Below are 14,572 nucleotides of genomic sequence, written 5' to 3'. Positions count from 1 at the left end.
GCGACTTACCGGAGCCGCGTCAGCATCTTCCTGTCTTGGCGTCCAGCACGGGCCAGGCTGCTTTCCTGGAAAGTGTCGGGTTTACGCTCGACACTTCCCACGGCAAGCCCGCTGACTCGGCTGTCGCCAAGGCTTCGTTATCCAATCTTTACAAACCACAATTATATTATATTTTTCTTTCAACTTATGTGCTAGTTGATACATGCCGGATACACAGTATCTGGCATATAACACTGTGGGAGGTACTCTGCAGCGTCTTTTCGTAGCCTGCAATATGTCTGATGACAGCGATCCAGGCTGCATCATTATTGTGAAATTTGTATAAATAAAAATAAATAAAAAAATATTTTTCCTTTGATATCCATAAATAAAGGTGTTATTATTGCCCATGCTCTCCTTTTCCTTTTTATCAAATTAACTCCATATAATAACTATAATAGCAATAATTCTATATATGATGCTTTATTTTAATAATGCGCGATATGTTTGCCGATCTCGGCGACTTCGCTGCGAGGAGCATATCTCGATCGAGTGCAGTCGCACGCGCTCGTGTAAGAATGGGGGGAGAGGCAGTTATGCGGTAAGTTCAGGCATTCCCAGTAATTCTGCTATTGTTATGGCCAATCGAATAGCGCTGCGCGCATATTTCTTTTGCATAAAGTTCTTTATGTTAAAATAAATCATAAATTATTTCGTACCGAAGGTTATAAAAAAGTAATTATTTTTATTTTAACATTTAATATATTGAAATATTCAAAAATATACTAAATCTTTAATATATTGTTTATATTTTTGTCTCGTAATTTCATACCATCATCGTCGTCTGCATTTATATCGCTCTGTAATAGCGGCGCTGGCTTATGCGCGTAAGCGCGCTTGATTTTGTCAATGTGCGCTTTTCGCTCGGTGCCGTTGCGTATTAAAATCACCGATTTTTCCTCGTGATTAACATGTTTTATCTCGTACGGGCCGGTATATTCCTCGTTGAATTTATTTATTCGCGGCTCTTTTAACAGTATTATCATCTTGCCTTCCCTGAAATATTGAGTATTAATATGCTGGTCGTAGTAATATTTTGAGCGATATTTCGCTTGATTTAGATTCATTGCCGCTAGGGTTTGTACGCGATATAGTTTCGCTGCTATATCGTTCAAGTAGCTGTCGTATGAGTATGTATTGTCTGTGCTCGCGAACCCTGTTGGTATATGTGCATGAAAGCCTGTAATGATTTCAATAGGTGAAAATCCAGTCGCTTTATGGATCGTGTTATTGTATGCGAACTGTGCGAGTGGAAGGTAATCGTCCCATTGCGCTTGATCGGTCGTGGACTTTTTTAAATACTCCGTTAAAGTCGTATGCATTCGTTCAATAGCGCCATATGTTTGCGGTCTATATATATAGCTTCTTAATTTCTCGATATTGAACAATGTATATAGCTCCGTTAATAGATTATTTTGAAAATGTGTGCCGTTGTCAGATATAATTGATAAGGGCGCGCCAAAGTAGGCTACTACTTTATCGATCATAGCTCGCGCGACCTCATGCGCATTAGCCTTTTTGCACGGAGTTAAGATTATGAATTTGCTCAACCAATATTGTATGGTGAGAATATAGATATTTCTCTTATTGGTCTGTTTGAGCGGTCCGTAAAAATTTAGTGAAAGCTTATCGAACGACTTAGACGGCGTGTCTGATAGAAAGAGGGGGAGCTTGGTTTTTTGCCTGATAAGTTTTTTCGTTTGGTATGTCATATATCGCTTCACGTACGCATTGACGTCTAGTCGCATGTTTTTCCAATAAAAATCTTGCGCCAGCCGCTCGTTCGTTGCATTAATGCCTCGATGTCCTGCTGCAGATGACTCGTGATAGTTTCGAATCGCCTGTAGTCTGTCTTGTGGTGGTAGTATAATAAGCGAATTTGTGTATAGTATGGCTTTTACCTGCGTTCCAGCAAAAATTTCATTAAATTTATCAATGAAATATTGTCAGTCCCCCATATTTAAAATCGATAAGTCTCTCACTATATCTACGCAATCGACGTTTTTTAACCTTAATAGAGCTTTTAGGGATTTTATGATCTTGTGTAAATCTTTTCGTATGCATTTTTTGGTAATATGCTCTTTTATGAATAGACAAAAATTTGTATTGAATTGTGTTTTAATTGTTATTATGTCGCCAATTGTAAAATTTATATTATTGAAACTTTTACGTGAAAAATAATCTCGCTCGATCAATGTATCGAAAATCTCTGATTGTTCGAATATGTTTACAGATATTGTAAAGATTAGATTTTTCCTATATTTGAACGGGTGGTCTTTACTGATTTTCAGACCTCCAAAACCGTTCAGACCGTCATTGTATCAAGGAGGTTTGTCGCGCGGCGGCCTTGCTTTGGTTATATAATATTTATATAATGCCGCGTTTATATGTGCTCGCTGTATTTCTTCTGCTACGCCATCAGTGTTTCGTAGCGTATCGAGCGGTGCTTCGTCTTTTTTGTGCTGGGCTGTCTGCTTAGCTGCGTCGTGCGTGTTATTATCATGATTATGCTAGCTTTCTGGCGTGTCTATTAGTGTTTGTATCTCTGATACGTCCATTCCGACGTCGACATTCGCGCGCCCTTGGAGCGGCAACTTATTATCCTCGACCGCTTGCGCACTGTAGGCGAGCGTATCGCCTAGGTGAGCTTCTCGTGTAATATTCCTACGCGCGGATGTCGGTAAGATTACTGATTGTATGTCATCAGCGCCGCGAAGTTGCTCTGGCGGGTCAGTATTGCTAGACTCGTAATGATCATCGGGTGTATCTGTAAATAAATCTCTTCTATCTTTCGGCCGCTTATAGCTATCGTCCTTTCTTTCGCCCGCATTCTCTTTACGGCTTGATGTAGCTATAGCAATCGGTAAATATGGCGTGTAATGTTTTTTATGTAGATGCAAGTGTATGAATCGCGCTCCTTTTTGTATTAAAAAGCGGCAGAACATGAATTCTCCGTTGTCTAATGTAAAGTGAATGCATACGTTCACTTCGTAAGTGTGCGTAAATATATATGGGTCAAAATAATACTTTTTTACAAAACCGTGCGCACGTATGTCACCGATCTTGACGCGCTTTTAGTATGTTATAGTACATGGTAAAAAGGTCCCAAAAAAAAATTTTTAGACCCCCTCCCCCCTCCTACCCCCCACTTCCGGTATAAACGTCCATTTTCGATCTATATTTTTTCTGAGGACATGAAGCAAGTAAAAAATCTGAAAAAATTCATAAAAATACTTTTCCACAATCCAAACAACCTTGAATTTTTTCAGATTTTTTGAGTGCTTCAGGCCTTCAGATAAAATCATTGAAAATTTCAAAAATCGAGATACGGCGGTATGAGCCGATGTAGTACTCGGAAATTTTTTCAGTTATTTTTCGCATTAAAAAACATAACCTCAATTTTTTTCAGATTTTTTCAGATTACCTAACGCACCTTTTGAAGCCAAAAACCGATTTTTTTGACGAAAATAATTTTTTTAGGACAGTACGGAGCCTCGAAAAATCTGAAAAAAATTTTTTCTTGTTTTTTTCATCAAAATACGTAATCTCAAATTTTTTCAGATTTTTTAATTGAAGGCGATAGCTTCTAGGGCCGAAAAATGCTATTTTTAACAAAAAATGGTTCCTAGAACCCGATGGTTCCGGTGAAAAAATTTGAAAATATTTTTTTTGAATTCCTTGTCAAATTTTAATAAATTTTGACCGTTTCAAAAGTTCGATTGAAGCTTCCTAGCTCATTTTAGAGCAGGACAAAGATTAGTGCAAAATATCTGAAGACGTTTCTGAAGACATTAAGGAATGATAAAACTCGTTTGATGCTCTAAAATGAGCTAGGAAGCTTCAATCGAACTTTTGAAACGGTCAAAATTTATTAAAATTTGACAAGGAATTCAAAAAAAATATTTTCAAATTTTTTCACCGGAACCATCGGGTTCTAGGAACCATTTTTTGTTAAAAATAGCACTTTTCGGCCCTAGAAGATATCGCCTTTAATTAAAAAATCTGAAAAAATTTGAGATTACGTATTTTTATGAAAAAATACGAGGGGGTCTAAAAATTTTTTTTTGGGACCTTTTTACCATGTACTATAACATACTAAAAGCGCGTCAAGATCGGTGACATACGTGCGCACGGTTTTGTAAAAAAGTATTATTTTGACCCATATATATATAGTCGATGTTGCCCCATTCTGAGGGCGACGCAAGGATCGCTCTCGCTTCCCTCGGATTGTTGTAAGATTTCAAAAAGGGTGACTGTAATAAAAATCTGCGTAATTGTGTAGCTGTCATATTGAGTTTAAGTAGCTTTATCAAAGAGTAAAAGAGGTAAGTACCGGGCGGTTTAGATGGAATATCATCTGAGCGTATAAGAGTGGCTCGTGTATCCGCGCATTCCTGCTGTTCGAAATAGCCTTGTAATAAACGTATATCGCTCTTAATTTGTGTATTGTGTAGATCGTAATCAGTCGATATCTGGCCTAGTGATGCTTTGACCGTTTCAATGCCCGCCGTGGCGTCGTTACTATTATTTGGCCCGCGAAACCTGTCTTATGTGCCGATTTTTTATCCATTGCGATTTGATGAAACCCGTTGCGTAAATCGACGTACGAAATATATCTAGCTGATGCCAATCGCTCAAGAATGTCGACTGTCAGCGGTAGCGGGTGACAGTAACCCTCAGTTATTTCATTGAGCTGTCGAAAATCGGTGATTAAACGCCACTTCTTATTGTCATCTGTATCGAGGGTTTTTTTAGGCACGGCCCAAAGCGGGTTTAGCCACGGCGTATTGGACGGCTCAATGATATCATTTTTTATCATTTTATCGATTTCTTTTTGTATCATCGCCTTAATTTTTGGGGGATATCGATAAAATTTGGGTGTGAAAGGGATTTCCGTTGTAGTATTTATAGCATATGTAATTGTTTTTGATATGGGTAATGGCTCACCTTCTAGTCCAAATATATAGGGGTTGTATTGGACTAATGATTTCACCGCGGCGAGTTCATCTTTGTCGCAACCTTCAGTGTCCATTAGCTCGATAATTTTATCTATGCGCTCTGAACCATATAATGTAAGTCCCGGGGGTGGCTCATCGTCTTCTCCACTAATCTTTTCGTTTGCAAATAATGAATATATATACGTATCCCGCAAGGCTACGCTTTCCTCATTAGCGCTTTTATTATCATCGTACGATAAAATGTCGCATTGCAATAATTCCACGCGGGGTACTGGTAAAGATACTACTTCGTTTGTAGTGTTGATACATTCGGTAAAAATAACGCCGTTATTATTGATTCCAATAAAATTTCCGAATAAAATACCGTCGGTTAAATGTTGTAATGGTATGAGCCCAACTCGTTCGTCATTAAGCGTATGTGCTTTTATAATTTTGCGAGATCTAGGGGGTAATTCTATTTTTTCCTCGCCAATGAACGGAAAAGTTTCATCGTTCAGGGTGAGCGTGCATTCTGCAGCATTGACGATGCCATTATATTTTTCAATGATATCCCAGCCAATCAGACCGTTCATATCAATCGGAACACTGTCTGGTATGACGTGTAAAATTATGGGGGAGCCGTTCAAATCGACCGTCACTCTGCCCAGCGTAACGTATTTATCTTCAGCGATTCCTTTAATCGAATATAGAACTTTTTTTATTCATTCTCGCTATATATGTAGTATTCAATGAGCCTAATTTTACCATTGAAATTTCAGCATCGGTATCGATAAAAAATCTTGCTGGATTATCGCTAAATATAGTATTGTTCCATTCGATTGTCGGTAATCGTTTATCAGCCTTCATGCAATTCATTGTCGCCACCCGTATCACTGCCTTCTCTTCCTCGTTCCCGGTATCTGAGGATCGAGCCGGATACGGATTTAGTTTAAATCTTTATCTCGCTCGTCCTGTGTCTCGGTCGCTCTCGGCGCGCGTGAGTCATTGAAATGCACGCTCCTATTATCGCGTGCCGGCTCACGGTTATTATTACTACCGTTATTCCTTTGCCGGTCATCGCTTCGCATATTCTCTCTATATGACTTATTATTTCTATAGCCTTGTGATTGCTGCGAGTTTCTATTATTATGATTATTTGAATTTCGATAATCCGGGCTTGTATTATGCGCATATCGATCTCGATCATCATCACGACGTGTGTCATTATTTCTATTATAATTATTGTGTCGTGAATTTGACTCTATGGATGTATCTCGCGAGTCCCGCTCGCCTCGCCGTGGGCTCCGCTCGTCCCTTTGTGAGTCGCGATTATTATCGCGCGAGTCCCGATCATCCCGATCATGTTTGCGCGAGTCGCGATCATTTATATTTGGCCTTCTGTAAGTGCTTGCTTCATGACCCTTCAAGCCATAATTTGAGTATTTAAGTGTTGCACGCTTAAACTTATAGTAATCGGCCGCTTCGTGATCCGTCTTCTTGTATGGTTGATATTTTACCGTTTTATCATCAGTGACAGGTTCGCTATCTTTTGTTGTTTCGAGCTGCGTACGCATACCAATTAACCCCATAGATGTTATATTTGACCCTACCATTGCGCGATATCGCAACTTGTTCTCAATATCCCCTGCTATATCAATTGCATCTGCTAAACTATCGGGATTTTTAAAACGCACTTGTGTTTGCAGTGGCTTATGTAGGCTCAGTAAAAAGCAATCCATGACGTTATTTTGGAGAGAGTTTATGGTAGCTTCTCGCTCAATTGCTTTTATATCGGGGGCCTGGCTATATGCGGTTATTGCGTCATCGTATAGTGCGCGGACGTCGCTACCGAATTGCCGCGCGTTCATGCCAATCGGCTGTTTCGCGTTACCTAGGTCTAATGCAAGTTCGTCGGTAATATGCTTATTGATAAATCTGTCTCTGAGGTCTCGTAGTAATTCAGTCGCGCGTCTGTAGTTCGTTAATCTGCTTGCCATCCTTTCGGCTTTTCCTACTAATTTAGACTCTAATGTCCGTAATATCCTTTGTTCATATAAGGGTAGTTGCTCGACCGCTTCTTCGACTGCTATGGTAAAGAGATCAAGTTTGTAGGGTGTACCATCGAATTTCGGTATTTGTTTAATAATGTCATTGAATAGACTAATAGAATTTGGCCTATAATGAGTGTATGCAAAGGGGCTGTTCAAATTAATGCCCTGCTGCGCGAGTGAATAGTTACCTCGCGATCGATTTTGTTCTGTGTCTTGATTATTGTTTCGTCGTGGTGTTGGCAATTGTCTCGACTCTAAATCGCGGACTCTATATGCGTTCGCGCTCGCGCGCGACGTTGTGTCTGCACGATCACTCTGCGCATTGGCGTTATAACTCATATGCGAGTTACTATGGCTTGGTATGATCTCCGTTAAAGTAGCTGTCGGGCGATTTGGCTGTAGCGTCGTTGGCGACTGATAATCAAATATGAATGGGTTTGTACTGTGCCTCGGTAGGACTCTAGGGCTCAGTGAGGCTACTCCGTTCAAAGTTCTACGACTATTTTTTACTAGGTCATTCTGTGGTTTGTCATATATTTCATTCAATGAGCGTGATCTTCGCTCGTTGTCTAAGGGTGGGCTTCGAAATCGTACGTTGCGCAATCTACTGCTGGGCCTCTCCTCGAGATCATATCGGTCTATGTTTCCCCATATATCATTATTCGATCGTCTCGGGATGCTATTGACGTAGGTATTTGATATCACGGATGATGGCCTCTGTGTCGTGAGCTCCGCGTCACGTAATAAATTCGCTAATTCCTCGATATTCACGCACGGTTCTTCGTCGTTATAAATATCCGGCACCCCTGCATCCGAATGCACCTCGTTTAACTCATCTGACGGATAATCGTCATTACTATCCCCTCTGTTCGAATGTTGTCTGTTCATAAAACTCATAAAGCCCGGATATTTTTCCTTAATCCATGTTCTACGCTCGCAAATTTTTTTTTTCATGAAAAAAAGAAAAAAACCGTTGGACACACCTAGCACCAGAAAATTAGAACAGGGTGTTACGTGGGGCGAGGATGGAGAGGGGTAAAATAATTTAGATATAAGAGTTATGATGATAGTATGCAAGAGAGAGAGAGAGAATAATGCAGCGCTCGTGGCTGCGTAACTGGACTATTGGACGAGGCGCGACGAGATAATTAATGAGCTATGCTCATTACCTCGTCGCGCGTGACGTAAGTGTGGAGTCACTGGTGGGGCCCAGCGGTCCCACGTGATACTATACATTCTCCAATAATTACGCTAGGCGCTGATGGAATTCGTGGGAAGTATCCCTCTCGAAGAGTTGTGTGAATTAGATTTATTTTCACGACTTGTCGGCTTCGTCCTTGTATTGTCATTTGGTCGCATTTCAGCGCGAAGTTTCTATCGGCCTGTATATCTTTAAAATCATTTATCTGGCTTGGGGCTTGATACTTTTCTAGCTGAGGGATGAGAGGGATGTCCTCGGGGTCAGTCCTCTGACGACTCCCGCGCTTGGCTCGAATGTGGGTGTATCCTCAGGTGTTTTTGTCCAAACTTATATTCTCATGCTTGTCATTAATAAATGGGATAGGGTTGAGTACATCAGAGTTTATAGCCATAGCATTATAGTGGTAGGATATGACGGCTTTGTTTTCGCGCATGTATTGCCGTCCCAGGAGTCCATTTTCATCAATAGGAAAGGAGGGGTGTACTACCTGGAATTACGTTTCTTTGTTCCTTAGATCTAAGTTAGTCCGTCCAAGAGTTAGTATTTGCCCATCTGTTACTCCTTCTATAGCTACCTTGTGAAAAGAATCAATCGGAAAGTTTTTAGGTAGAACGTGATTCTTTATAATATTTATTTCTGCTCCTGTATCTAAATTCAATGCAAGTGGCTTTCATATGGATTCTGACTGTATTTTAACTGTGAGATGATCTTCTCCGTACACGTCATTCCCTCTGTCGCGAAGACTAAATCTTACGGTTCGGATCTGGTCACGTCCCGAGGCAGGCTCGCCGGAGTGGGTGGGCGACCCCCTGGGGAGTTTAAATTTTCCTCGTGGTAGTGGGTTTGAGGAGCATTGTTTGAAGGTTGGGGCGCATTATAGTTATATCTACTATCTCGATTTCGAGGGGGGTTGTAATCATATCTATCGTTGTAGGGATTTGGTCTGTATCTATTGTTATCCGAGTTTCCTCTATGATTAGTGTATTGGTCATTTCTAGGGGGTTGGTTATAATTACGATTACCACTCTGGTAATTGTGATTGTAACCTCGCTGATTGTGATTCTAGGGCCCTGGATTTCTCGGTTGATATTGATTTATATATATTGTAGTGTTGGCGATTGTCGTAAGTGTTTTGGTTTTGGTAATTCTGGTGCGGATGTTGGGGGTTTTCCTGTCTAGGAGGCGCTTCGTTAGGTCTTATTATTCCCACATGCTCTCTATGATAACCTTGTCTATCACCGTTCTGATATCGGGGATTCGGATACTGATTACTATAGTTATTGTAATCTCTTCGGTAACGGCTGTCGGGTAAAATATAGGCATTTCGTCTTATTTCTATTCTTTTGGCTTCCGCGTAAGCGGCCTAGAGCGAAGTGGGATTCCTACTGTCCACTGCGGTACTTATATCTGGGGATAACCCTCGGATAAAAATATCCACGACGAGGTCTTTTAGAGGGCTCATCATGTTTGCGTTATAAGCAGCGCCTTTCTCGTCTTCGAGGGCGCGTTCAGCTCCACTCAACAGAAGATTTAAATAATCATGGAAATCGCCTACTGTATTTGATTTTCTCATACGGACTTCATGAATTCTATCGGCATAATATGCGTAATTTTTCTCCGGGGTAAATCTTTTTTTAAGGCGTTTCACTAAGTCATTGACCGTAGCAAACGTTTTATTAAGGGTGCTGTCGCGGGCGGGGCCTTTTAGTTTCGCTAAGATGGCCTTTATGAAATTTGGTATCTGGGCTTTGTTGATTTGGGCCGCTCTATTCCTGACATCTTGTACAAAGTCGCGTAAAGAGATGTTTTTCCCGTCAAAAATGGGAATACTAAGGGTGGCATTATTTAATGCGAAGCTTCCTGCCATCGCAGTCAGCATAAGAGTTGTGGTCTCCAGCGCTTCGGCGTTCATTGTTAGGAAGAAAAGCTTGTTTCTTCTGGGGAATTTCAAAAGCGCGTAAAATTCTTCCTCAGTGAAAATCGCTAACTTACTAAGATATTATTATTTTCCTTGTTATAACCTTCAAAATTTTATTCTATATAGACTCTAGTGAATACATCACTTTTCAGTTAAACCCTTATTCCCTCTCTTTTTTAATAATAATAAATTATGAAAATAACTAGCCTCTAAAATAAAATAAAATCCCACAACATATTAAAATTTAAACCTTCAACTTTTTGAATGCTAAATCTTTTCTCTATATATTAAATAATAACACAGGCACACAAAAAAAAATGCTCAGTCCCAGAGACCGGACCCAGTAGACTTTATGTTTTTGGGGTCGCTGAATCCGAAACCGTCGTCGGTTTTTCGCCATCAGATCGATTTAAGGTCATTTGAAGGTCATTCAAAGGTCAAATCATGTAAAATAGGTTTTAAAATCTGAAACTATTCCTACATAGGTTTTTGAGGATGCTGAATTCAAATCTAAAGTCAGATGAACTCTCAGACCTCACCTTCGAGGTCATTCGAAGTTCAAACATAATAAATTCGATATAAAAGTCCGAAAAACATATTTTTTATGTTTCAAGGGTCGGTGAATTTGAATCAAAGTTCATTTCCACTATACTGACTGATTTTAAGCTTATTTCAAGATTAAATCTAGTGAAAACGACAAAGTATCGAAAAAAGATTGTGTATAGGTTTTTTGAGCTAAGTAATTCAGCTTTTTGATTGAGTAACCTGTAAAAAGTTAAGATCAATGTCATTTCAAGGTTAAGGTAATGAAAAGAGGGCAAAACTTGATGAAATATTGTTAATTTCGTATGCCTTTTTACTTTTTTCATTTCTAACGCCCCTTTTTTTCTTCAAACGATTGGCCTAAAGGTTGCCGTCTGCGTTTAGTCCTTTATGTTCACTCTCTTTCTCTTCAACATCCAGCAGTAATCAGCCATCATTGCCACATCCCATCTACCTTGATATCGCTGCTCCATATGTTTGATGTCATGATGGAATCGTTCTCCCAGCTCGTCGCTAAAATCACCACAGTTTTTCGGGAACTCATCTGAATGGTTATGCAAGAAATGCAGTTTGTAAAACATATTACATTCCATTTCACCGAAATTGTTTATCATTGTTGATATTAAAACTTTGTAATCATCGCTTCTGCGATTACCTAGAAAATTTTCCACAACATTTTTGAAGCTGTGCCATGCAGCTTTCTGAACCTCAGTCATCTTAGTTGGAAAATTGTCATCTTTCAGCATTTTTCTTATTTCTGGTCCATCGAATATTCCTTCTTTTTATTTGGCATCAGATTTAAAGGAAAATTCAGATTCTAAATATTTGTAACCATTCATCGCTCTCACTCAAAGCTTTTACAAATTGTTCCATAATGTCCAATTTAATATGTAAAGGAGGTAGTAAAACTTTTCTAGGGTCTACTAACGAACTGTTAATAACATTATGATGTCCAGCTTCTAAAGAATTTCTCTCAGTCCACTTGTGGTCGGTGTAATGGTTTTTACGATCTCTGCTGTCCCACAAGCACTTGAAACATGGGTACTTTGTAAATCCAGATTGCTGTTCCATCAGCATACCAAAAACTTTCAAGCCCTTATTGCAATAATGTTGAAGGTCTAATGACAGAAATTAAATGTAATATTTATAAAACCTTTTTATTGATTCTTCGGAAAGGAGCTTAAAAGCTGTATTGTTGCATAATACTAATAAGTTTGCGTCTATTCCTATTGCTCACAGTACAACTATGAAAGAAACATATGGAAGTATGAAGATACTATTAGAGAGCATCAACTACCAAGAAAATAAATGGCTAATATGTGGGGACTTGAAAGTTTTAGGTATGCTGATGGGACAGCAATCTGGATTTACAAAGTACCCATGTTTCAAGTGCTTGTGGGATAGCAGAGATCGTAAAAACCATTACACCGACCATAAGTGGACTGAGAGAACTTCTTTAGAAGCTGGACATCATAATGTTATTAACTGTTCGTTAGTAGACCCTAGAAAAGTTTTACTACCTCCTTTACATATTAAATTGGGCATTATAAAACAATTTGTAAAAGCTTTGAGCGAGAGCGATGAATGTTACAAATATTTAGAATCTAAATTTTCCTATAAATCTGATGCCAAATTAAAAGAAGGAATATTCGATGGACCAGAAATAAGAAAAATACTGAAAGATGACAATTTTCCAACTAAGATGACTGAGGTTCAGAAAGCTGCATGGCATAGCTTAAAAATGTTGTGGAAAATTTTCTAGGTAATCGCAGAAGCGATGATTACAAAGTTTTAATATCATCAATGATAAACAATTTCGGTGGAATGAAATGTAATATGTATTACAAACTGCATTTCTTGCATAACCATTCAGATGAGTTCCCGAAAAACTGTGGTGATTTTAGCGACGAACAAGAAGAACGATTCCATCAAGATATTAAACATATGTAGCAGTGATATCAAGGTAGATGGGATGTTGCAATGATGGCTGATCACTGCTGGATGTTGAAGAGAAAGAGCCAACGTAGAGGAACTAAACGCAAACGGCAACCTTTACGCCGATCGTTTGAAGAAAAAAAGGTGCGTTATAAAAGAAAAAGGTAAACAGGCATGCAAAATTAACAATATTTTATCAAGTTTTGCCCTCTTTTCATTAATTCAATCTTGAAATAAGCTTAAAATTATTCAGTATAGTGGAAATGAACTTTGATTCAAATTCACCGACCCTTTGAAACATAAAAAATATGTTTTTCGGACTTTTATATCGAATTTATTATGTTTGAACTTCAAATGACCTCGAAGGTGAGGTCTGAGAGGTCATCTGACTTTAAATTTGAATTCAGCATCCTCAAAAACCCATATAGCAGTTTTTTTCCAATTTTTTAACCTGTTTTTTATGATTTGACCTACAAATGACCTCTAAATGACCTTTAGATGTCAACATAGAGTCAAAATGACCTTGAATTTGAATTCAGCGACTTTCAAAACATAAAAAAATATATTTTTCGGATTTTTATATCGCATTTTCTAAGTTTGACCTTCAAATGACCTTGAAAGTAAGGTCGTAGAGGTCACCTGACTTCAGATTTGAATTCAGCATCCTCAAAAACCTATATAGGAATAGTTTCAGATTTTAAAACCTATTTTACATGATTTGACCTTTGAATGACCTTCAAATGACCTTAAATCGATCTGATGGCGAAAAACCGACGACGGTTTCGGATTCAGCGACCCCAAAAACATAAAGTCTAGTGGGTCCGGTCTCTGGGACTGAGCATTTTTTTTTTGTGTGCCTGTGTAATTCATCAGCGAAAAATAGAATTTTCATTTGCTATAAATTCTAAATGAATTGATTTCAAAATTTTACCAAAATTTTATTAATTTAAATTAAAACAATTTATCAAAAAATACATTTACTCTAGAATATTTCACTACTTTCTGTATTTATTTAAGCTTTTGTTATTTGTTTATATTTTATTATTTGGCTCTATTTTAATTTATTTAACCTTAGCAATTTATTTAAATCAACTACTCACGCATTAGCGGCTATTCACGAAGGAAGAATTTGCCTGTCTAGCGAAGTTCGAAATTCTATCGGGTTGAGTGTCGCAGTTGTGTATTTAGCTTCTGCTACTCCACCGTTGTCGGTGACACCTTCATGCTACCGCACGATCTCGGTCAATGCTGCGATCGATAAGTGCTCAAGCGTGACGATCGATATGTCGACAGAGGTTGGTAAGGTAGGGACAATGAATCGGTAGTGGGCCTGGTGTCGGTATGGTAGTGATACTCCTTACCGATCACAGCCACACCTATAAAGTGGGATTGCCGGCGTGCGTGGCAAGTGTCGTGTCTATGAATATTATGCATTATTAATAAGTTTTTATGTTCCCTTGTCAGGGAGTTGGTTATATTGAAAGCTCCGTATAGAAGGAGAGGAATCCTTTAAAGTACGGCTGCTTTCAACCACTCTGCTGACACACTACTATATAATAATTTGTTAGTGTTAATAATGATGACTATAATTTAATTTAGTAATATATTTTAATAATAAAATTTATAACTTGATAATGCGTTTCAAAATTTTCTCTTTTTCGAAATATTTCTATTTTATTTATTAGTATGGCGCATCTCGCGTTTCACTTTATTAATTTAGTTTGCGTCTCGCAAAAATTGTTCTTTGAATTATTTCTCTTTTATTTTTCTACTATTTAAGGTGCGTCTCGCGGAAAACTTTTCTGAAAATATTTTATATTCGCGTATTCGGTTGTAGAAAATTTAATTTACTTCCTCTCTCGGCGCGACTAAATCAATCCTGATCGCGTGCAAAGGCCCCACGTTGGACGTCAATTATGTTATAACCTTAGAGGTCTATAAAAAGATG

This window comes from Trichogramma pretiosum, unplaced genomic scaffold (genome assembly GCF_000599845.2).
Source record: "Trichogramma pretiosum strain Unisexual culture from Peru unplaced genomic scaffold, Tpre_2.0 scaffold176, whole genome shotgun sequence".
Taxonomy (NCBI): Eukaryota; Metazoa; Arthropoda; class Insecta; order Hymenoptera; family Trichogrammatidae; genus Trichogramma; species Trichogramma pretiosum.
This window is presented reverse-complemented; position numbering follows the sequence as displayed.